This window comes from Notamacropus eugenii, chromosome 4, assembly GCF_028372415.1.
Source record: "Notamacropus eugenii isolate mMacEug1 chromosome 4, mMacEug1.pri_v2, whole genome shotgun sequence".
Lineage (NCBI taxonomy): Eukaryota > Metazoa > Chordata > Mammalia > Diprotodontia > Macropodidae > Notamacropus > Notamacropus eugenii.
The window spans coordinates 217,376,236-217,402,783 of NC_092875.1; the positions used below are offsets into that span (position 1 = coordinate 217,376,236).

General features: G+C 33.3%; 1 protein-coding gene across 1 annotated transcript in view; it reads right to left on the reverse strand.

The window, feature by feature from the left end:
• The window catches only part of DOK6 (docking protein 6), a 663,764-nt gene that overhangs the window by 599,255 nt on the left and 37,961 nt on the right, over positions 1-26,548 (reverse strand). The gene's annotated exons all lie outside the window — the stretch shown is intronic.

A 26,548-nucleotide genomic window follows, 5' to 3' on the forward strand; every position in this document is an offset into this window, starting at 1 on the left:
TTGGATTTAAATCCAGTTCAATTATTTTAGAAAATAAATCACTTTATTTCCAATGTGAATTGGTTCAATGGATTTTTCACTTTCTACTTTTAATTTTAATAATGCAAGGGAAAGAAAGAAATATTGGAGCTAGGACTAGCAGAGTTTGGTTTCACTCTGTGGTTTATGTGTAAATATGAACGTCATGCTCACTATAATGAGTCATTTGATTTGCTCATTCAAATCATCATATGATCATGAATTGGCATATCTGATTCTTGTTTCTCTTTTCTTATATCTATAAAAATCATTATAAGACTGCATAGATTAAGTCTCTAGATAATGAAAATAGAAGGAAATGGCAGAATTTGACTGATAATATTCTATATAAATTGTATCTTGTTTATACAAGTGTATGTAGATAATTTAAGATACTGTACTATGTATTGTCCTCTGTTGAACAATATGCCAACTAAACACTCTGCTCAAACCAAGAAAACTCTGAAATGATGACCATAACAATCGCAAATATCTGCAGTGACAAACTGTTTGGAAGGTTTTGACTTGTTTTGTAGCCTATATTTTTGGCTTTCTTTTCCTGTCATCCCACCACCTGCTCCCAAAGAACCATAACCAGATTATGAGGAAATTATTTTTATTTTTACCTGAATATATGTTTTATTCATAAATGAAAGGTATGTGATTTCACTGAGGGGTAATGAAGATTTCAATGTAAGATACTAAATAGATCACTGGGCATGCAATTAGTAAAATCAGAGTTCAAATTCAGCTTCAGACACTTTTTAGCTGTTTGTAACATTAATGGGATTTAAGATCTTCCCTGTTCATTAATAAGCTTCATGTGGAGTCCATCAAGGGCAGTTTGTTTTTGGAGACTTGCTTGAAAGAAGGTTTTCACACTTTCTGCTAATTTCTAATTAGGCACTGAGTAACAAGGGTTGTGATACCTTTTGGTTCTGAGATGTGTATATATACTCCGAGGTGAGATTTTGCTTTGGGGACTGTCTTATGAGAAGAACCTTGTGATTCCCTGGTCAAGACTCTGAGTGGTCTTATGTTCAAACCTCCCTGACTGCTGAGATATAAAAGCTCTCAATCCAGGGACATATGGAAAGCGTATAGTAATATTGCTTTGATTCAGGTAGCAGAGCCCTGTCTGTTGGTCTTTATTTCTCTGCTTATATATTCTGTTTGTATTTTCTCTGAAGTTCAGTGTACTGACTTTTCCCTTGAATTAGTGAACGTAATTTAAAAAGATTATTGACCCCTTCAACAGCTATCTTTCCTAGTTAAGCTGATCTAAGAACCTGTGCTAGCAGCCATCTTGGGTATGCCAGTGTGATTACCTTTACACTGTTTCACCCTGGCCAAATCACCTTACACTCTCTGCCTTGATTTCCTTAGTAGCTATCTCCCAGGGTTGTTGTGCTAATCAAATGAGATAATATTTGCAAAGTACATAGCACAGTATCTACCATGTAGTAGAAACTCAATAAATGTGTATTTCTTTCCTTCTTAATATTAGCTTCTTAGTCTCAGCTAAATATGGCTTCTTCCTTTGACCAGTTACACATCTAATAAGTATCAGAGGCCTGATCAACACCTAACTTTTACTCACTCCCTGTATAGTACTATTCAAGTATTCCTTGTAGCATGGTCCACTGGAAAGCTGCCAACCTGAGTTTACCTCCGACATCGGCCTTTGGAGTAAATCATTTTGAAGCTCAGTTTCATCATTTATAAAATATTAAAGTTGGATTAAATTACCTGTAAAATTATTCTTTGTTCTAAAAATCTGTAGACGCATGCATAATAGACAAATATGTGAATATATATGTATGTTATATATTTATTCAACACAAATTTTGTAGAAAGCAGTATACACACAAGTATATACAAATATATCCACGAAATAAATATATAATATGGTTATATAAAATATGTATATATATACATATATACATAATTTATGTAGTATAAATATAAGCAGTATGTAAAATAAACTGCTTTCTACAAAATATCCATGGAATAAATCTTTAGGAAGTATTAAACCTTTTTTGTTACATTTTTATAACCATATCAAAATTTTCTTCATGCTAAAACTCTATTTTTACTTCAGAAAGTTTAAGTTTATTTGTAACAATAAACTGACAATGTTTAAAAAAAACCTTTGATATGAACCCTTTGTAGCCCTGTTCCAGAGAAGTAAACTACCAATTCTAGTTAACGATTCAGGACCAGAGTCTTCAATTATTCAATTCTTTCCTTCACCAATGCAAAATTTTTGTACTGAATTTTAAAATTTAAAAAGCAGAGACTGCAGCCAAAATATGGTTTTATAGATGCTAATAAAATCAAGAATGTTTAAATGTAGACTGTCCAATATTTGAGTCTTTTAAGGTTTTTTAAAAATAACTTACTGGAAGTACAGAGAAATCAAAGATAATGGATAAAAATAAAACATGTTCATAACTGTCATTTATGTATTGAATAACCTTGCTATGTAATAACTAAGGTGCAACTGCCCTTAGGTACATTTCAAAGAGTATGAGATTTTCAATAAGTAAAAGATTTCTATAATAATAGTTGGCTCAGGCTGCAAGACTTTTGTGGATTTAGCCTCACTGATACATTATTAATGAAAGCCTATCAAATACTTTCGATTAGTTAAGAATATGTGACCTCTATGTTTTCAACATGAGCCATGAATCCAGTTTTTGAGTCTGTACATTTTTCAATTGTTTTTCAGTCCAGGTTGTAGACCCTGAGCTGCTATGGTTTCAGGTTAGGTGATCAGTACTAGGGAGGTACATAGTAGGGTGATAAGCAGGTGTTTAGAGTCAAACAGGCCAGAGGAAAGCATCATATAGGCTAGACTCAGTCAGCATCCACATATGGACTAAGAATAAGAAAAACCTTAGTCAGAATGTAGGGAGAATCAGGAATATAGAAGACAAGTGAAGATAAGGCCTGCAGTTGTGGAACAGATAGAACAGAGAGAAAAGTGATGCAACAGAGACAGAGATAATAATCAAATTCTTGGGAGGATAAGATTTCTTTCTTGCCAAAATATTCATACGTTTTTTCTGGCACAGATTGAGGTCTGTTGCTTAATTGAGGCATATTGAAATTCTGTAGGGAAAGACAAATAAGAATGTGGGATTCAGATGAGTCTGATCCAGAAAGAGTAAAGTACTTGGAAGTTACGGAATTAGGTTCCAATTTCATCTCCACTACTAACTAGCTGTGTTATCAGTCATTTCATCTCTTTGGGTGTATTTCCTCTTCAATAAAATGAAAAAAGTTGTATATCATAAACCTTCATAGATCATAGGTCAATAAACTTGACTTCAGTTTCTTGTAAAAATCTAGGCTATGTTATCAAACATTGAAATGTAAACATTTTGAATAGGGAAGGTGAACCTAAAGTACCAGTATGACTACATCAGGAAATGCAAAAGTCTTATGTTTTGACAAGGTTACTAGATGAATAGACTAGAGAAACACATCTCAGATTCTATATTTTCTTTTTCCTTGGAATGCTATCAATGGTTACCACAGTCAAGGACTAAGGTCAACTGACACTTATTAAAGCATATAAAAAAAAGAACCTGAAATTCTGAGTAGTGGTTTTGCTATCCCACTCTACTGAAACTGTAGGTCTTTAAACTAGAAGTAGGAAAAGAAAATCAAACAAGTGAGGACTTTCTGTGAACTAGTGAAGTGATTCTGATTGATATTTGTGTTGTGATGTGTCTGTTCCCTCATGTTATTTGTACTTCTAAGGAAGTCTAGTATACAGGACTATGTTGAAAGCTGCCTGAAGTCTTGGGAAAAGAAAGTACTTTATGGGTAGGCATGAGGAATTTTTTTTTAAAGTTCTGCAGAAGCTGAAATTTTGATAAAATCTTCTAAGTTCCTTCATATTTGGGGGGATGTTCATATCGGAATGATGGGTTTCAATATATCCTTTTTTTGGTTCACCTAGTACAATGCTGCCAGAATAGTTTATAAATATCACTTTTATCACAATTATCTCCCACCTCGAAACCTATGCTAGCTCTATATTATGTATCAGGTCCATCTAATAAGCTAGTTCATGTTCTGGTCTTTGATTCTTATGTTCTATTTGTTCCAACAGCCACTTATGAGATGACATTGAGAGTAAAGCAAAGTAGCTTTTGTGCTTATCTAATCCTTTTGTCCTTGAACAGAGGTGGGGAAACTGCAGCCTAGAGGCTTCATGTATCCATCTAGGTCCTTGAGTGGAGCCTTTTGACTGAGTTTATATTTTACAGAACAAATCCTTTTATTAGGGGGATTTATTCTGTAAAGTTTGGATTCAGTCAAAAGGCCATATTTGAGGATCAAGAGGGCCAGATATGGCCCAGAGGCTGTAGGTTCCTGGCCTAATATAAGTAACAAGACTTCCTTTAAAAAAAGTATTGATGTGTTTATTTATACATTTTACACACACACACACACACACACACACACACACATACACACACACACACACACACACACACAAATACCCATTCCATGAGAGTTCTTTCTGGTAACAAAGAAAAATAAGCAAAACTAACAATCCAACGACCTTGTCTGAAAGCATATGCAGCATTCTACATCTGCAGTACAATTCAAATGCTCTACTTCTAAAAATTGTTCTTCAAATCAACACAAATCTTCCTTCTTTCCTTCTAACCTTCACTTTATTAAAAATAGAAGAAAAACACCCACATTTTTATAGTTAATATATATTGTCAAGGAAAAGAAATTCCTTGATTGCCACTATAAAAATACACATGATATGTCTCATTCTGCACCCTAAATCTGTCATCTCACTGTCAGGGTTAGAGTATGTTTCATCATTGATTCAATGGAATCATATAGATAGCCATTGTATTGGTAGTAGTTCTTACAGCTTCCTTTTCAAGACCGTTGTTACCATGTTAATTATTCTCTTGGCTCTGCTCATTAGTCTTCCAAATTAATTTATAAAAGTCCCCGAAATTATTCATTTTTGTAATATTGATGTTATAATATTAATTGTTCTTCAAGTTCTGCTTATGTCACTATGCACTGACTCATATAAGTCTATTTGAAATAAGCTATTTTCTCATTTATTACAGCAAAATAGCATTCAGTCACTCCTCAATGAATGAGTGTCTTCTTAGTTTCCACTTTTTCCCACTACAGAAAGAGATATTATAAATTTTTTGTACATACAGAACACTTTTTCTATTTAAAATATGATTTCTGGTGTTTTATTTTAACTCAAATGGGAATTATATTTTATCAAAAGTTTTTTATCTATCTCAATATAAGCATGTTATTTTAACTTTTTATAGTTTATATATCTTATTTTATATAGTTTTAAAGTTTATATATTTTTATATAGTTAGTTACCATTTAAGTTTCCAAATATCAAAATAATCTTGCATTCCAGGTATAAATTCAACCACATGTTGTAAAGTATGTGTCATTTTTAATCACTTCTGATAATATATTGTTTAAAATTTTTCATCAATGATCATTTTGTCCTGAAGTTTTTTCCTTCAGAAGTTAATTTATGGATTAGTTAATTGCTTCCTTTGAAATTGGATTAACTTCTATTTTTTGTTCAATTAAACTGAATATTTTATATTTTTGTAAATATTCACTCATTTCTTGCAGGTTTACAGTTATATTGGTTTAAACTTGGGCAAAATAGTTTCCAATGGTATTCTTTATTTCTTCTTCATTTGTTATAAATTTTTCTTTTCCTTTTTTGAGTTTGGCTTTCCTTTTTGTTATTTTTATTTTTTAAACATTGCAATGAATGGATTTTTTTCTTGTTTGCAATTGTGTTAATTTCTTCTTTGATTTTCAAAATTTCTATGTTGGTAATTTTTTTCTAACCAATAAATCTAAATGTCTATATTGCTATTATTATTCATAATCACTCTCCACCTAGGAGGGTCCAGAGGAGCCCTCAGGCAGGGCCCCAGTGGAGTCCCAGTTTTTGATTCTAATCCTAAATGTTGCTGTTTCCCACCCCCCCTGATGTCTTTCTTTTTCTTGATCTCATGAAAGGGGTCATGTCCTGGCTACTTCTTAAACAGGCCTATTCAAGGAATGGCCGCTGCCTCACCCTAAGTGAGTGCCTGCAAAGATCTTGGCCTAAAGGTCCCAAGGTCTCCCAGTGCATCCTGGCTCATATCCAGTCATCCTGAGGAATATCAGGTCTCTGGATTCAGATGGCTATGGAAGAGAAGTGAGGCTGGTGACCTGCCCAGCCCTCCCTCACTCAAAACAAAGTCAAGTACAAGTCATGTCATCATTTCTCTGATGGTATGGTCTTCTTTGGCAATGAAGGATGAGCACAGTCCTATAACTAATAATGTTACACTGCTTTCTCCTGATTTCCCAAAACTCAGAAAACTTTGAAGTCTTCTGCTATGAATTCATGTTTTATCACTTTTGTAGAGCCCAAACTCCCCAAATAGTTGCATTTTACTCAAGTTTTTAAAAGGTTAGTTCAAAGCAAACAATAAGAAACATGGCTCAATTCTTTGTGGGGCCCAAGGATACCACGCAATAGTACTGGTGGGGGTGTGATGGGATGGAGAGGAACAGAGACCTTGAACATTAGCATAAGTTTGCTTCCTGTGGTGGGTGTGTATAGTAGTATAGAATAGATGAAGTACTCAGACTACTAACTGATAAGTTTCTATTTTAAATTATTATTCCTGGTAAGCAAGAACAGAACTTTATAGTTTCTATATTACATTTAGCTACTACAAATGTTGTCACTCTCTAAGCTCAGCACCCTTGACAAAATATGGGCTACTCTTTTGGCAATTTTTAAGAAACATTTCAGTAAACTAAATGGGAAAAAGTAAGATTTCTTAAAACTCAGAAGACAACAGATAGTGAGGAAATACAGATGCAAGATACAGAAAAAAATGTGAAGTAATGTAGCAGTGAAGGGAAGGAAAAAAGCTAGGTTAGCATTTTAGATGATGTAATGCTAATGAGATTAAAGATCTTCCCCAATCATTAATGGTCCTGTCCATTAAGGGGAGTTGGATTAGGGAAGATTGGCAGGAAGGCCCACACTTTTTATTAATGAAGCACTGGTTCTCAAGGGTCTCTAAAAATGTATAAATGTAAAAATGTATAAATACTCTGAGGTGAGGTTTTACTTTGGGGCTTACCAATGGGAAATGTTTGTTTGGCCAGATGAGTCTAGGCAGCCGCTAAGGAACCCCCTGGCTTTGAAAACCCAGATGTTGGTGCTTCTCTCTCTGGTAACAATGTGTGTATGGTCAGAGAGTTATCTACCTGTAGATCTGTCAGGGAGCTGGAAGCCTTGTCTGTTGATTTTGACTTCTCAGTATGTTCTCTGAAGTTCAAGGTGTTGACTTTTTCCCTTGAAATAAGTGAACAATACATGTGCTTGATTAAACCAATTATTGATCCCTCAGAAGTTACTTTCCTTTTAGAAATGCAGATCTAAGAACCTGTGATAACAGGCCCTTCTGTGTATGTCAGGCTGCTTGCTGTTACAGATGAGGAGACAAGTACCAATGCTAAACTTTTTTTTTTGAGAATTGGGGAGAATTGAAGCATTTTTGTAGGCAAATAAGAGAAGGGAGAAAGAAATCTTGCTCATATATGACAAAGAATAATTACTTTAGCAAGGTCATATTTGAGGTGGTAAGGAATGGGATTGTGTGCATGGGTATTAGCCCTTGTGGAGGTACTTCATTTTTGCCTGAAGGAAAGAGAAGAGTGGATGATTGTGTGTGACCATTTCCCTCTGTTTGTTGTGTTATCTTTCATGTAATTTTATACTTTAGGTGATAACTCTACTTGGAAAATATATCCCTTTATTGCTTATGTCCAAGTTTCATTCATTAATTAAAAATTATCATTGATCATTCAGGTCATATAGTAACCTTTTACAGAATATGATTACTAAGCATAAAATAAAATACAGAGGTAAATAATAGTAGAAAAACTGAATAGGATGACCTTGGGCATTAGATTCTAACGCTCAGTTGGCAAAAATGTAACATGTTAATTGGCTAAAATAAATTCTTTGCAAATAGTCTATGATTAAATGAGATCTGTGTTGAATTAAAAACTGAGCTGTATTTAAGTGGAAAATCTAAATGGTCCATCTATGTTTGGCATATTAGTACCCAACATTCTCCTTGTAAAAGACACTACTATTATGGTAGTATAAAAGGCAAACTCATTTAAATGAGAAATATATTGCAACCATTGCATAATGGTAAATGGTTTACAAAATAATCCATGGGATAAATGTGAGTCTAATCACAGTGAATAAGGATGAAAACAATATAGGAAAGAAAAATATTAAGAATTAGTGGGAATTATCATTGCGTTGGGAAACATAATGCAATATCCTTTCAAAATCAAACTATAGCGTAATGGCCTAATGCAAAACATACAACTTAAAAATAATAAACCTTTGTTGTTATTAAACTTACAACTAACAGTTAACAAATTTTCTGAATTTCATTGCTGAATATTTTTACCTTTGTTATTCTTTCTTCTTATAGCCTCCACAAAATATAGTTTTTTTTGTAATATTTGTCAGATAAAGTTCAGAAGAGAAACATAAAGATGCAGAAATTGGGATCTTTGATATATACCCATGGTCACCTACTGTGATAAAAATGATGATCATGATGACTCACATTTATACAGCACTTACTATTCTCCAGACACTGTGCTAAATATTTTGCAATTATCATTTCATTTGATTGTCACAACAATTCTGATAAACAGGTGCTATTATCATCCCAATTTTTCCCATGAGGAAAGTGAGGCAAGTAGAAGCTAAATGACATTCCCAGGGTCACAGAGCTAATGTATAAGGCCAGACTTGAACTCTTATCTTCCTGACTTCAGATTCTGTGGTATATTCATTGTGCCACTTTGTAACTGTATTATATATTAACTAATAACTTTAATTTCTGTTGTAAAGATTAAGATAAACTTGAAAAAGATGACTCTCTAGTTTATATCTTACCTTACTATCTATGCCTTGAGGTTTTGGATTAAGAGTTAGTTCAGATTAATGATGGAAAGTCATTCCTGGAGGAGATCCTGTGACCTAATCCATGTAGTATTACACATATACAGAAACAAAAATATGAATAACTTCAGATAATTTTCTTGTGTTGTATATGATTTTACTCTTTCAAAAAAATTTTTGTTCATTAAGGAAAGAAACAAAAATCCTAATATATGCATGAAATACTTTACTTAGAAGTAACTTCAAAGGTGTGGAAATGGTTTCTTCCTCAAAAGCAAAACAAAACTACAAACAGCAGCAACCTTTCCCATTTGCTTGTTGGTATCACCAGAATCTTTAGCATTAAGTTTTGATTAAAAAAAAGTAAATGTCCCTTGCAATAGTAATAAGCGAAACTGTTATTAGAGCTTTGGTGTGGAGAGTTTGGGATACTTTCTTAACACCAGATGGTGATAGAAAAATGAGAGAGAAGAGGTAATAAAATCACTGGCTCTCTACAGAAGATAAAGAGGAGGTTTCATTAAGGTCAGGGGAAAAAAGAATAAGCACAAAATAAAGAGGCTGGAATTACCAAAGACAAACTATGGGTACTTGAAATACAGTACAAAATACAGTGGAGAAAGGAGGCTTAAAATTTGAGAATATGCCCAAAATCCAGAACAATTTCAAGAATGACAAAAAACAAATGAAGCACAAGCTCCTAAAAGATATAAGAGGAAATTGTTTAGAGCATAAGGACAGGACCTTCTTTAAAAAATGAGAAAGACACCAAACCAAAGATAGAGAACATTATGAAGTGCAAAATGGATAATTTTAATTACCTTAAATTGCAAAGTTTTTGCACAAACAAACTCAATGCAAACAAGATTAGGAAGAAAGCAGAAAACTGGGAAGGAATTTTTACAACCAGTGTCTGTGATGAAGGCCTCATTTCTATAATATATAGAGAACTGAGTCTAATTTACAAGAATACAACTCATTCTCCAATTGATAAATGGTCAAAAGGTGTGAACACGCAGTTTTCAGAGGAAGAAATTAAGACTATCTATAGTCATATGAAAAAATTCTCTAAATCACTATTGATTAGTGAAACACAAATCAAAACAACTCTGAGGTACCACATCACACCTATCAGACTGACTAACATGACAGAACAGGAAGATGATAAATGATAAATGTTGGAGAAGATATGGAAGAGTTTGAACACTAATTCATTGTTTGTGGAGCTGTGAGCTGATCCAAGTATTTTGGAGAGGAATTTGGAAATATTCCTAAAGGTCTACCAAAATGGACATACCCTTTGACCCAGCAATATCGTTGCTAGGGTTGTATCCCAAAAAGATCATGAAAATGGGAACGGTTCCTACATGTACAAAAATATTTATAGCAGCTCTTTTTGTGGTGGCCAAGAACTGGAAATTGAGGGAATGCCCATCAATTAGGGAATGGCTGAAGAAGTTGTGATATATGAATGTAATGGAATAATACTGTACTATAAGAAATTATGAGCAGGAAGACTTCAGAGAGCCTGGAAAGACTTATATGAACTGATACTGAGTGAAATGAGCAGAACCAAGAGAACATTATACACAGTAACAGCCACAGGGTGTGAGGACTGTTTCTGATAGATGTAGCCCTTCACAGCAATGCAAAGAACTAAAACATCCCCAAAGGACTCTTGAGGCAAAATTCCATCCACATCCAGAGAAAGAGCTATGGAATCAGAAAGCAGAATAAAGCAGACTCTTTTCTCTTGAGTTATGTTATGTTATGTTTTGTTTTGTTTTTCTCATGGTTTCTTCCATTTGTGTTAATTCTGCAATGCAACATAATTAAAGTGAGATGTTTAATAGCAATGTATGTGTAGAACCCATGTAAGATTGCATACCATTTTGGGGAGGGAGGGGAAAGGAAAGAAGGGGAGAGGAAGGAGGACAAAATTTAAAACTTATGGAAATGATGGTTGAAAACTGAAAACAAGTTCATTAAATTTAAATCAAATTTAAAAAATGAAAAAGAAAGGATAGGGTGCTTAGTTCTTTATGACACCTTTTAGGAGTGGCATTAGGAAATTGAAACACATCAATAACCTGCAGATAAGATAGGAATTATGCCTGAAATTACACCATACAAGATTATTTGAAGGAGTGGGGAACTTCATGGCACTGTACAACACAAAAAGAAAGGCACAGTGGGCTTTAAGTCTAAATAAGACAAAGACAATTAAGATAAAAAGTACTCAGTTAAAGCATCAAACTCTATGGACAAGACTAATTGCTTGCAGCAAATGTAGTTCACAAACAGAGGAATTCATTAAGATTTCTATCTTCAAAATACCAGCCCCTTAAGTCAATTTTGTGATCAAGAATTAGTATTTCAAGAACCAGACTGGCAAAGAAAAATAAGAACATTCCCTATTATCCCTTTCTGTTAGCTTTTATAAATTACTCATGTGGGAATATGTATGGATATATGTATATGGAGTGCGATCCAGGTGGAATAGAATAGAGGAGGAGAGAAGAAGGGAGAAGAAGGGCTGTGCAGTGAGTATACATACCCATATGATATGCTGCAAACTAATTTCTAAGTAACAGGCTAAAGGAAATTACTGGTGAAAGAATGAGAAATAAGTCACACTACCAGTCATCCCTCCTGGTTCAAAGAATTTAAAAGGCAGGACAACTCTTAATGACTTGAGTTTCTTTAGCACAGAGTTAAAATAAATGCTCAAACCCCCAAGAGAGCCACTATTCCCAATGTTTAAAAGCTCTTAATCTGGATTTGTTGAATTCTGCACAGATTTGAAGGTTTCATAATCTTCAAGCAGAGGGATTAATCAGTTAATACCCAACATAAAATGCTCTACAGAACTTAAGAACCAAGCCATGGCAATTCATTGACGTTTTTTAATCAAAATAAAGAGTGAAAAACCTGCAACAGTAGGGGCTTTCTATCATGTATCAAATTTGCTGAATAAATGTAACTTTAAATACCCTTGGCATTTTCAATTGCTAATACCAAAAGTTCTGAAAGAAGCAATAATTTAATCAAAACATTCTTGAAAATCCAGTTCTCTGAGGCCAGAGTGCATAAATGCTCCTAAGAGTCACATACCAAGGGGATTTTGGAGGGGGCAGCGGGAGAACACATGCTATGAAAAAAAAAAATTCAGTAGCTGAGAAGAATTGATACATAATTCAAACTTCATTCTCTCTCTCTCTCTCTCTCTCTCTCTCTCTCTCTCTCTCTCTCTCTCTCTCTGTCTCTCTCTCTCTCTCTTTCTTACACCTACACTCACACCCCCACACACAAACCCCCACTCCCCACACACACATTCACCCACTTGCCAATGCCAACTATTTGTGGTAAAACAAGTGCATAGTTCAAAGAAGTAGACAAAAAATTTTAAAACAAAAAAAACCATAGCTAATAAGGAAATAAATTTTGCAATGCTTTGCATTTTTACTTGATACCTTGTTGCTTGCCTTCTCAATAGATCTGGGGGAGGAGCTGGAGGGAAGGGGAGAACTGGGAAGCCAAAATTTAAAAGAAGAATGTTAAAATAATCTTTTAAAGTTTAAGAAGGTGCGCAATCAGTAGATATTTATTGTCTTTTAGATGTATAAGCATTGTGATATATGCTGTGATTTGTGATACCTTCAAGAGGCTAACAAGAGAAAGGAGACAAGTATTAATTTAAAAAATTACAAGAAAATATGTAAATGTCTGATGAGAGACATAGACAAGAAAATATGGTGAATAAGTTCAATGGAGGGAAAGTCACTTCCAAATGAGGTGACCAAGACAAGACAAGATCAAGACAAGAGATGGAACTTGAAATGTGCCTTGAATGATGAGTAAAACTTATGTTGTTGTAGCAAGTGAAGTTTGAGCCAAGAGGGCCATGTGAACTAAACAGAAAGATAGAACAGGAAAAGACATGCCTAGGACATAAAGCATAGGAAGAAAGTATTTTAGACCTCCCAAGGATCTTGAGACAATATAGTCTAAGGCTCTTATTTGACAGGCAAGGAAACAGGTATCAAGAGGTTAAATGCTTAAGGTCACAGATAACACATCTGGAGCTAGGATTTGAACTTTGGTCTTTTAAATCACTATAATAAATCCGTCAAATGCTGAATAGGGCATAACTAGAAAAACAAATTTGAGCTAGATTGCGGAGATCTTTGAATGATAAGAAGAAAAGTTTGGACCTTATTCTTTTAGCACTGGGTAGCCAAACAACAATAATGATGACAATGAAAATGACTACTTTTAGTGGCATTTATATCATACTTCAAGGTTTAAAAAATGATTTACACTCTTCCTCACCGAACCCCACAATACGCCAATGAATTAAATACTATTATTTTCCCCATTTTATAGGTGAATGAAATTGGGGCTAACAACTTAAGTAGCTTCTCCTAAGTCACACAGCTAGTAAGTATCTAAGGTAGAATTTTATCTCAGATCTTCTGGAATCCAAGTTATTCATCCTATTTACTATGCCACCTATTGGCTGTTCCATCATGATTTTGTCACAGTTGAGAAGAGTGCTGAATATAACTCTAGGAGCCTGGGATTAACAATTTAAGGAATCTCAGAAATTATCTGATCTAAACACCTCATTTTGTGGATAAGGAAGCTGAATCTGAGAGAAGAAGTAAAGAGAACTGCCTAAACCCATGCATGTAGAAAAGAACAAGCCATGGTCAGTGCAGATATAAATCATAGAAACAAAAAATGATGGCAGGCGAAGAAATGTTAGACTGAAGAAAGAAACTGCCATACAAACCATAGAATTAGGTTTGTTTAAAAATGCACTTTAAATGTTTGTTATTCTGGTTAAAGATCACTCACAGTCAGAATGTATTCACCGATTTCTTTGATTGCATTAAATATCAACATTATCACCTAATACTATTTTTGACATACCATAAGAAAACTATGTTTTCAGCAAATGAGAAGGTGGAACATATCAAGCACACTCATGATATGAGTAAATTTCCTTGTATGCTTTAAACTAACAATTTTTTATCTGCTGAATCTAATGGTACCTTCACAGCCCTCATTCTACTAGACCTTTCTGAAGTTTTTGACACTGTTGCCACTCCATGATGTTGGTTGCAGTTTCATACCATGACTTCTCAGTTCTCCTATCTATTCTTTCCTAGGTTCCTTTGCTGAACCCTCATCCATTAACTGTCCAGTAAGCACAAATGTCCTTTATGGTTCTGTCCCTGGCTATCTTTAAGACACTCTCCACAATCTCTCTTGAATTCATCAGTTACTATATGACTAATTACTATATTTGAAGGCAACTCCCCAAAATGAAATTTTTTTCTAGAACACTAATTCAACAATTATTTATTGCTTTCTGAACATCTCAACCAGGACATATCAATGACATCTAAATCTCAAACCAACTAAAACCCAATTCATTATATTTTTCTCCAAACCCATAGTGCCCCTCCTCCAAACTTGTCTATGATTGTACTTATCGGCATGTCCTGGTTCCTTCTTGCCCCCACAGTTCTTTGCAGCACAACTGCGTCTGGTGCTCCTTATCAGTAGAGGTTCCCACAATCTTTTCTGGCTCATATGTCCAACTCCCCTCTCTACCCTGGGGGTAAAAGTTCCTGTGACTGGGGTAGAAATAGTATCTCAAACCAAGTAGCCATAGGACTGGCCTCTTGTTGTTTAAGTGGCTTACCACTTGAGAAGACCCTAGCCTGGAAGTGTATACTCTTCACTGACACCAAATCTAGTCCTGGGATTTTTCTTCTGATCTTCTCAAATTGACCCAGGAAGACCTCTGTTGTGCCTCTGGTCTTATTTATTTTTACTTGTACTTTCTTTTCCTAAGGTGCTATATTATGTCTTTTGTGGGAGAAAATCTTGAGAAGTAGAATTTTTTGACCAATCCCGCTCTCTTCCCAGAATCCTCTACCTCCAATTTTTCAATGAATTGGAAAATAATGAATATTACTTTACTTAATGTACTTTCTGGAGCACCAACTCTAGGATCTTAGTGTCATAGTTTTAGATCTGGAAGGAATCTTACAAGTCACCTAGAGAAACCATATCATTTTATAGTTGAAAAAATTGAGGCATCTAAATGCTGACTTCTTCAAGTTTAAAAAAGTAGGAAGTGGCAGAGGCAGAATTTAAACCTATGTGATCTGAGTCCAAATAGAGGGCTCTTTCCTCTAGACCAAATTGCTTCCTTGAAAATTAATTATCCACAAAATAACAATCACATTCAGAATTTTCAACATATCTTTATCATAAAGCACTTAATATGTGCTTGCATAGTTAGATGCTATGCTAATGCAATGGGTAAACACATGCAATGAATCAAACATTCTCACTTAGGAATGAGGTGACACAATGGGGATGCACTCATCTATATAGGATACATATATGGCTTTACATAAACACACATATGTATATGTAAATATATATTAAGGATAATAAATATGGATAAATGTAATGTAGTTAAATATATGGTAGTCTGAAGAGGAGGACTCAATAACAATGTTTTGTTGCAGCTTGACAAACTTGCTTATGTAGAAACAAAGCAAATATTTGCAAAGACTAGTGAACTTAGAGATACGAAAGCATAAAAATATTTCTAATACATACATTGCAAGCTAAGTAGAAGACACTAATTATATTTCTGCATTTTGTAATCTAATAAAGTACACATATACAATATAGATAGCTAGCCAATCAGTCAAATAGAAACTGAAGGAAAAGCAGGGGGACTCAGAGGTAGCTTCTCCCTTTATATGGCCTTGAAGAAGACAGACAGGCTTACTGTTGATCACAGAGGAGAGTATGTCTATCTGTCTTTCTCTTTTTCAATCTCTCTTTATTTCTCTCTCTATTTCAATCTCTGTCTCTCTCAACAAGGAGCATTGTCAGTGTACGTCTTCTTATTTTTCTGTTCTTTTTGCTCTCTCTCAGCACTGGAAGCTTGATTCTGTGAGACAATTTCCACATGCCACCAGCTGTGTGACCCCGTGTAAAATCACTTAACTTCTATTTGCCTTTGTTTCCTCATCTGTATAAATGAGCATTATAATAATACCTAACTCCCAGTGTTGTCGTGAGAATCAAGAGAGATATTTTAAAGAGCTCTGCAAACTCTAAAACACTATATGAATACTTATGAAATTACTGTTAGAAGTTCTTCATGCCAAGTTGCTTTATGATCAACCTAATTCCTTTTGGGCTGAACAATGATTTGGATGTTTTCTGAGAGATAAAATGTTCCCAAAGTGATCAGTGTATTCTTTAATTTTGTGTACTTCATAAATACACAATCCTATTTTTAAAAAAGTGCATTTATGAGAATAATGTGCCAAAAAGATCTATTGTTAAAGTCAGAAAATCCTAGATTCATGAAATTAATGTCACTGGTATTAGAAAAAACACAAGTCTACGGAAAGATGCTTGCCAAGGACAATTGGATAAGCTAACTACAATCAAAGGAGATCCAGAAAACCATCAGGAAATTGGAAAATTCATTGGTTTCTCTCTAATGTTTAAACATTCTTATTGGAATGTATTCACCATTAAAGAATCGCCGAACCAGGAAGGAATGCCAAAGAATCCAGGACAGTGCTAGCTCCTAGAAAGGACCACAGTACCACAAACAGGGTTAATTAATGTCTGTTGAATTTAATTGTCATTCAAACAATTCTGATGTAGGGAGCATGTTATTTTAAAATTTCTCATTCATACAAATTCAGAAGAAAGTGAAAGGTGATTAAAGAACGTAGAGAGAATTGACATTGTTGTTCAGTCATATGCAATGCTTTGTGATGTGGAGGACCATATCACACCATTACTGTCCATGAGGTTTTCTTGGCAAAGCCACTGGAGTGATTTACCATTTCTTTCTTCAGCTGATTAAGGCAAACAGAAGTTAAATGACTTGTCAAGGGTCACACAGCTAGTAAGTTCTGAGGTTGGATTTGAATTCAGATTTTCCTGACTCCAGGCCCAGCACTGTATCAACTGAGTCACCTAGCTGTGTATGTGTAGCTAAATGAAAGTAGAAGAATTTTTTGTGTTACAGTATTAGTCAGCTAAAATGCATTAGCGTGCATTTGTGTATTCATATATATATGTATATATACACACACACACACACACACACACATATACATATGCATAAAAAGAAAAGGTGGGCAGCTAGGTGATGCAGTGGATAGAGCACCACTGCAGGAGTCAGGAGGACCTGAATTCAAATCTCACCTCAGACACATGACACTCACTAGCTGTGTGACCTTGGGCAAGTCACTTAACCCAATTTCCTCATCCTGGGTCATCTCCAGTCATCCTGATGAATATCTGGTCACTGGATTCAGATGACTCTGGAGGAGCATTGAGGCTGGTGACCTGCACAGCCCTTCTTCACTCAAAACAAAATCAAGTGCAAGTCATGTCATTATTTCTCTGATGGCATGGTCTTCTTCAACAATGAAGGATGAACACACAACACACATATGTATATGTGTATGTATGATTTTGCCCTATATACTGTAATAACTTCATTTAGAAATGACAAAACTTTGTATAAATTAACCCAATTCACTTTAGACTACTCCAGTAGATTGAGACTGAATTTCTTTATATTAACATGTATAGAGATAAACACTTTTTATTATGAAGTAACTTCAAAAAGGACTTCTTTCAAATATAATGGTTACTTTCAAAAGCAACATGAGTCATATGTCTAATGTAAAAACAGAGTCAAAAAGAAGGTTGTCCTTTCTGCATTTTCTTCATGGAATGATACGAGTCTGGGATTGAGAATTGTCTGCTTAGCATAAGAACTGAAGTGGGATGGGTTAAATTATTTATGAGATATCAGTAATTGTTCACATACATTGCTAGTCCAATGAACTTGTTTCTTTTCTCTATATTAATTTTCATCTAAGTGTACAGCAGCAAATTTTGCTAAATGTGCTTCAATAACAGAAAATGTTAGCTTTGATGCCAGAACTCTTTTTCATAGAGGAAATAAAGTGATTGAGAAAGGAAGGATAAGAATGTATTTACTATTGTAGCCATCACTTTTACTACCAAAACAGGAGTACGGGGACATAGCAAAAGGATTAGCAAACATCAGAGAGGGAGGAACAGAAAATAAGAGGGGAAAAACGAAAATGAATCAATTAGACAATAGCCTCAATTCATATTATTTTTATTTTTAACATAATATATGTGGTAAAGTTTGATATAAGAAGAAACAAATGATAATGGGTCAATTAAGAATGTACTTGCTTAAAATTATGTAAAGCAGGAGAGGTGTGTTTAATAATGCTTGTTCTTTATAAGTTATCATGAATAGATGTTAAAGTTTCATGTCAGAAGAAATAAAATTCAAAAATAATATTAAACTCTTTCCTCCTTTTGTTAAGATTTAGGAGTGAGTATTCATATGTTCTTTCCAAATTAAGGAACCTTTCCAAAATAAATAATAACATACATAAGAATGTAAGTTAGAATTTCTTACATTCTGGAATAAAATGATCACAATTCTATTTTTGAAAGCTAATTGGGCAAAATTTAGTTTCTGGAATGTATAACACTTTTGCAATGTAATGTTAGATGGTTTTATTTAAATGAAAATATTATTAATATTTAAATTGTAATGGTGGCATTTAACTGATGTACCTGATCTAGTACCAATTAAAGTTTCAGTTGTTCATGGATTTATTATCATAATCCTATGCACAAATAATCTATTCTATCAGTCAAAAATCCTACTCTGGATTTTTTTCCTTGAAAAAAATATATTACATATATATGTCAATATATATATATATCAAGGAAATATATTTTTCCTTGATAAATGCACAATTCTCTTCCATGAAACCTAGATGTCACCAAGGGTAGGGGCAAAAAACCAGCTGGAAATGATGAGTTTTCAACTGCTATGTTTCATTCAGAAATTTCTATTATAAATACACTGTCATGGTAATTTTATGTAGTGAAAAACAAATTAGAGTTTATTTACTTTCAAGCTGTCAAAGGTTTCTTTTTGTTTGAAGAACTATAAAACGATGAGACCATAACATCTCAAAGAATTCCAGAATGATTGATGTTAAAAGGACCCTTAGAGCTCATTTAGGGCAAAAAAAACAAAGCAAAACCTAGTGGAGTTAAATCAATTGGCTAAAATCATAGAAGTGACTAAGAGTATAGCAAGAACCTGAATCAAGGACATTTAATACCCACTCTAGTATTCTTCCTATTTATCAATCATTCAAGGAATAGCATTGTTTAACAGAATCAAACCCAAACCCCTTATTATATTTTTCCTCTCTGACTGACATGCATTAATAATGATATATTTTCCACGTTTGTCTGCATCTATTAAGGTTTCCACTTTTCTTCCTTTGTGAAATTACTAGTTGTTCTTGAAAAGGTACTGAAAAGTAAGAAATATAAAATGCCGTTTGTTGAAAAGTTGTTAAATCAGGAGAATACAGAATATATTTTAAAATAGTTGCTGAACGTCCATATCCAGAATGTTGCAGGACTACATGAACCACAAATATAGATACATACTATTTTAGAAACAAATGAATTTTAAACAATGCCCATAACAATGAACTTTTGGCAACTGCTTTATTCTGTTATGGTACCATATGCCAAATATGAGCCAATTTTCATTCAGTGTTAATTCTTTGTTTATATTTTCTCCCAATCTATTCTTGTCAGGCCTTATTGCTAACAACCAAAGCAAGAAAAATGGCACTGGATCCCTACATAATGAACAATATTTCCATAGCAGTGATCAAGGACACTAGATTCAAAAGTCTGGCTCAAATGAGTTTATGTCTATTAAAAAGGGAGGGGAGGACATAAGACGCATCGTTTGTAGAAAATAGAGAATAGAAGAAAAATTTGGAACTAAGTCCAAAAGGCAACTATACTGTGTATATCTTTTGATCCAGCAATACCACTACAATGTCTGTATCTCAAAGAGATCATAAAAAGGGTAAAAGGACCCACATGTACAAAAATATTTATAGCAAATCTTTTTTTGTGGTGGCAAAGAATTGGAAATTGAGGGGATGCCAATCAATTGGGGAATGGCTGAACAAGTTGTCATATGTGAATGTAACAGAATATTATTGTTCTATAAAAATGATGAGCAGATGGATTTCAGAAAAACCTGAAAAGATTTATATGAAATGATGTTAAATGAAGTAAGCAGAACCAAGAAAACATTGTACATAGCAATTGTGCAGTGATTAACTGTGACAGACTTGGTTACTCTCAGCAATACAATGATCCAAGACAGTTCCAAAAGACTCATGGTGGAAAATGCTAATCACATCTAGAGAAGGAAGTTTGGAGTCTGAATGCAGATTGAAGCATATAATTTTCATTTTTGTTTTTGTTTTATTTTTGTTTCTTGTGGTTCTACCCCCACCTTTTCTTATTCTTCTTTTACAACATGATCAATGTGGAAATATATTTACAATGATTGCACATGTATAACATATCAGCTCTCTTGCTGTCTTGCAGGGAGTGGAGGAAGGGAGGGAAAAAAATTTGGGACTCAGTATTTTACAAAAATTAATGTTGAAAATTGTTTTTACACAGTTGGAAAAAATAAAATTCTATTAAGGAAGAAGATAAGGAATTTTTTGGTATAAAAAAGCTAATTTTTCTGACATTATAACTTGGAAATCTCCAATAATTACCCTTTCTGTATATCTAATATGAAATTATAACTTAAGAAAAGTGGATGCCCCTGACACGATGAAACAATATGTGGTACCTACTAAATCACCAAAGGACAATTCTAGAATGCTTCCTACAGTTTTAAGGTAATGTGCAATTTATTGTACTTTTCTGTAACCCTGGAAACTATTATCACAACTATTATCACAGCCAAACTGGTAATGAGAGCAAGATATTTATTAATTACTCCTGTTAGGAGAAAGATTACTGTATTTTTTCTTCTTAAAATACACTTTGAGACACAATCCTGGAAACATACTTGAAGAAAATAGTGCACGATTTATTTTTATTAACATGGCTTAAAAATCTTTTAGCTGAAATATTTTTTCAGTCACTATCATATCAAAATACTTCACAGTGGTCGTAGACTCTCCATAGACATATTTACTAGACCTGTGGAGGAAGCCCTATAATTTAATGCCCCATTTGGTAATTTATTACTGATGGTTTGCTTAAAATAAGAGCTAAAATTGAAGTGGGTTAAATTATTCGGTAGATTTCCACATCTGTACCTTAGTTTTCCCCTATTAGTGCCAAATAGGGAATCTGAGGCAATTCCAGGATAATTGGAGTAAATCGTATAAAGGGAGTAAAAGAGAAGATGTAAGTGAAAGATTTCATTTTGATTTGTATTATAAAAAGCTGTTCCAGATACTTTGTAACAGTTTAAAGCTCTCTCTAAAACAAATTCTAAAAATAAATTACTTTCACCCCAAGATTTTTGTTTTCTATTTAGAACATGGATAGACTAACCCTACTATAAGAGGAAAAGATTTATGAAGTTCAAAGTAAAGCAGTTAAACAAAAAAAAAAATGAAATATCTCATGAAAGTTCCTAACACACAAGTTGAAACTTGTCCATAAACAAAAAATTAATGTTTGAAACTTTAGGGGCAGATTATTTGGGACCCCTTGCCTTTTTAGTTTTCTTGCTTATCACTGCACTGCTTATCACTATTTTAAAATGAAAGAGAAAAATGTAACTTTAAGTGATAATTTCTGCATGTGTGTTTTAATGAAAGTTTTGGAGAAGTAAAGGCTGAAACCAGAGAAGGATTTAGGATTTAAGATAAACTGTAAATTTCCTTTCTCTGTGGTTTCTACCCCTATTGCTAATTAGTATGAGTCATTTGAAAGCTGGTTTTATTTGACTTGTAAAGATCTCTATAAGAATAATCCTGAAAAAGACTCTTTTGCATGAAGGAAAAATATGCTTAATACCACATTTACATGTATATTCACATTTGACTTCCTTTACAAAAGAGGAGAAAGGCAGTTTTTGGATTACATTATTTCATAAATTGCCCTTCAATAGAATCACAGAATCACAGACTGCAAAGATGATTCAATAGTCATGAACATTGATAGGCACATATCTCAATATTTAACCTATGTGAATTACATGTAAGAAGCTCAACCTTGTTAGATTTTTTGGCCATATTGAGATTCTTTTCTTATTTTTAACAATAGCACATAAATTCAATGATAACAATAAGAAAATGTTATTTTAATTTCACGTGGTCTTTATGTATTAGGTTGGTTTTTGTTGTTTACATATTATCTAATAAGCCCTAAGAGGTTACAAAAGAATTCAGAATTACATGGCATGAGTACAAAAGTATAGAGAATACAACGAAGAGTTTAATTTTTGTTCCATCTATTATAATTTTCAAGTACTTAGTCTACTAATTTTGATTAACCTGTTTAGACTCCAAAAGTAGAATTTAAAATACTGTAGGGAATACTGCTAAAATTTACTACCTACCTACTCAATTACTTTGCCATTCATTAAAGATTCACCATAGATAATACACAAATATTTAACTCTCCCAATATTTAATTTCCAGTTCAAATAATTACTCTTTTATTCACTTCTATTCTTTTAATAATCAAGGATACAATAAATTTGGAGAAACAAGTAAATCCAAACTTAAAGGTAGAAGCTATTTCTATTTTCTTACTTAAACATGGCAATAATCTTTTCTTTAGTCATATACATATACCTATATATCTACCACTTCAAGTGCTTCTTCAAAATTCAGTATCTTCTGAAAGCCATCTCTGACTAGTGCCAGCCCAATCTGATGTGATTTTCTGTTCTCATAGCTTCTTCCCTATATTGTGTGAGTACGGCCCTTTATGTTGGATTATTTTTGTAATTTTATGATGATACTGATATTCTTGGGTGATGTAATTATGATTTCAATAATTTTGTTTGTACTATATTTATTCAAAGAGAAAAGTTAAGTAGCAAAATGAGGATTTGAAAATAGGTCCTCTGACTCTATATCCAGCATTCCTTCCACTGTACCACACACTACCACCATTCATTCAAACACCGGAAATAGAGGTGTTAGAGTTTGAAGGGTCTTTATAAGTCATCAGAACAACCAGCCTCATCAAATGAAAATATGTATGCAAAATCTCTCACAAATTGTAAAGTGTCATATGCATGTTAACAGCAAAAACAACCACAACAATAACAACAAAAATTACTATTATTTTATGCAGGAGGAAACTAAAACCTATAGAAACTCAGTGATTTTTATAAATTCATACCCTAGTAAATGGTTAAACTGGAACAATAACTCAGATCACCACATACATGGATTAGAACTCTTTCCAATATATTACACTTTCTTCCTAACATGTACAGTAGAGAAGTCAAGCTAAGCAGGCCCATGTCTTGTATTACTGAGAACTATTTATGCGTTCAGTCTTATGCTAAAGTTCTGATAAAACAAGAAAAAAGCAAACCCAAACAACAAGAATAATAACAAACCACTTAAATTGTAGAATACTTTAACATTCCTTGAACTTAGGGACTAGCCCTCCTAAATGTGGAGACATCTTAGTGTTATTGAATAATGAGACACACAGAGCCCAATGCCCTCCTATGGAGAAATGATATCCTCAGTATCTTGCCATTCTAAAACAATTCCATCATGAGTTCCTCTTCTTATTAGAGCTAAAATAATATTGCTTTGAAATGATACAATTAATACTGCTATTGATTTCAAATAAATAAAGATAAAATATCTAATCCTGAAATATAACTTCATTAAAAATATACCAGGTCAAGCTAAACTAAGTTTCCTTTTTTTAAACTAGGTTACCAGATAAGTAGATCTGAGAAATGCTATTGATAAAGTTTATTTTAGTAAGATTTTTGGTAAAGTCCCAATGCTATCCTGGAGAAAAACAAAAAAAAAGATATGGTTTCATTGAAATATATTGTGTCCAGCATAAGGAAAATGATAACCCCGCTGGACTACTCTGATCAGACTACATCAGTTTTGTCATGTCAGTTTTGGAGTTCCAGGTTTTAAGCATGAAATTTATAAGATTGGTAGAAAAGGGAAGAGAAGAACATCCAAGAGGGGTCAAGGGACTGCTTATATTGCCACATGAATATAGATCAAAGGAAGTGGAGTTGTTTAGCCTAAAGGAAAGACTTAGCAGAAACATATGACTGCTTTCAAAGATGTAAAATGCTGCTCTATGAAAGTGGGAATTTTATGTCCCAGATCTTTATATAACTTTTTTGAAGTTTTGTATGAAAAAAATTGTCTTCATCTCAGGAAAAATAACAAACAAACAAACTGGATAATCTCTAAGTGTTCTTTCAGTAATGAGATTCAGAGAATCTGCAATTTGAAGTGAATGTATACTATCACAATGTAGAACCTGACTAGCTATTTGTGTGATAAGCATCAATATTTGGCTATATTTCTAGAAATAAGCCTCTCCTAGATCAGTTTTCATATAGATTAGTCCTTAGCTAGCAGAAATTTAATTACTGGGCCTGTGCAACACATTCCAGGTGTTGTAATGTGGTAGGACTAGCTAGAACATTTGATATCCTAAAGTCACCTCTGCACTACAATGACATATAAGATGTGGAAAATGCAATTCTCCATTCTATAATTTTACTTTTCAAAATTAATTTATCCATCAAATACTTCTGCTTTTAAATAAATAATTTTAAAGATAACCTTTTGTTCTTCCATCCCATATAGTTCCAAATACATTATTCTCTACCACCCTCTCAAACAACCATTCCTTGTAACAATGAATTTTAAAAAATTTTAGCAAAAAATACCAGTACATCAATAAAGCCTGACATTAATGCTAGTGTATGAACAGTTAATGCCCTCCTGTCCTCAACTCAACTTTCTCTCCCCTTCCCTCTTTCTTCTCTCTGTCAAGCACTTTATTTATTTGCCTAGAGAAATATGCTACACTATAATTTTTATGTTCTATAACAGACTTACCATTCATATGTGTCACAATTGTCCGTATATTATTTTAAAATATTGAGGTGCAATACTTGATGCAAGTGGAGTAAATTCACATATATAATAAATGAACATCCATCCCCTACATTAGAAAAACACTATGTTCTGTTTCTGCAAGTAATGATTTATATTCATTCTATTGTTGGACTGTGAAAAAAAAAAGTTTTAAAAGCTTATTTTTGATGTCCTTACATGAAATTCCAGATCCTTGAGATATGGAAGTAATCATATAGAATACTAAAGCATATTAAGTTAGAGGAAAGGATATTATATGTACGTAGTTCACTGTTTTAATGAGAGAGCAAAAATGTGTGTAGATCTATTAAGAATTACATTGATTCTTAAATATTTTATAATTGAAAGATACAGGTTTGCTTCTCTAATATTACACTGTGAGATTAAACAGAAAACAAATAGTATTGCTATCTCTCCTCCAAACCCCATAAACTCTACTGACTAGACCATCAATCCGTAAAGATTTATTAAGTGTCTACTAATTCTAGTCACTGTGCTAGGTGGCAGGGATTCAAAAACACAAGGGAAATGTTTACTTCCCTCAAGAAACATATTTTATTAGAGGAGTTTATGTATGTGTATATGTGCTCATTAATACATATGTGATACATATGTGTTTATATGTATGTAGATATGCATGTCTATATATGTGTGTATGAACATACACAAGTATAGCTATTTATCAGTGGAGAATGTTAGCAACTACCTGGATTCTAAGAGGTAAATTTAAAAACTGTGCAACCTAGACATTAAAGAGGTAGCCAGAAGGCCCTGGTAAGGGTAGATTCAGGAAGCGGGAATGAAGAATCAGAATTAATAAATCCAAAAGATGAATCACTTACTTTGGAAACTGAGTCCTAACAATGCAAGCCATATAATTTTTCTATTCAAACTTTTGTTGTTTATTAGTTGTTTTTATTTGAAATCATCACCTTGTCAGTGCCTTTCATCAGTTATATCAACTAGAGTTAGAGCGGTCAGATAAGCTTAGAAGAAATATTTCATATAGAATCAGTTTGTCACCTATATGTGTATTTCTTAATGAAACATGAATCATAAAAGTTTTCCTTTTTAATAGAAGGAATAAAATAATTTACCTTTTGGCCTATAAGTATCATCATTGAATTTTGAGATTTTATTTTAGGATTCCTACTTATAAAATGTCAATATAATTTCATCTAAAAACAATAATAATATAATATGTCTTGGGATACAAATATAATTTACAAAATTAAATTTATTTAGAACTCACTAGTTTTCAATTATTTCATTATTGCAAGGGAAAATAGCTGAAAGAAGGCTAAAATGTTAAAATGAAGCTACAACATCATTTTCTTTTCTATAGTCTTTTATTCTACATTGTTATCACAATTGCTTGTCATAAGTAATGAACATTTGCTACATCATTACT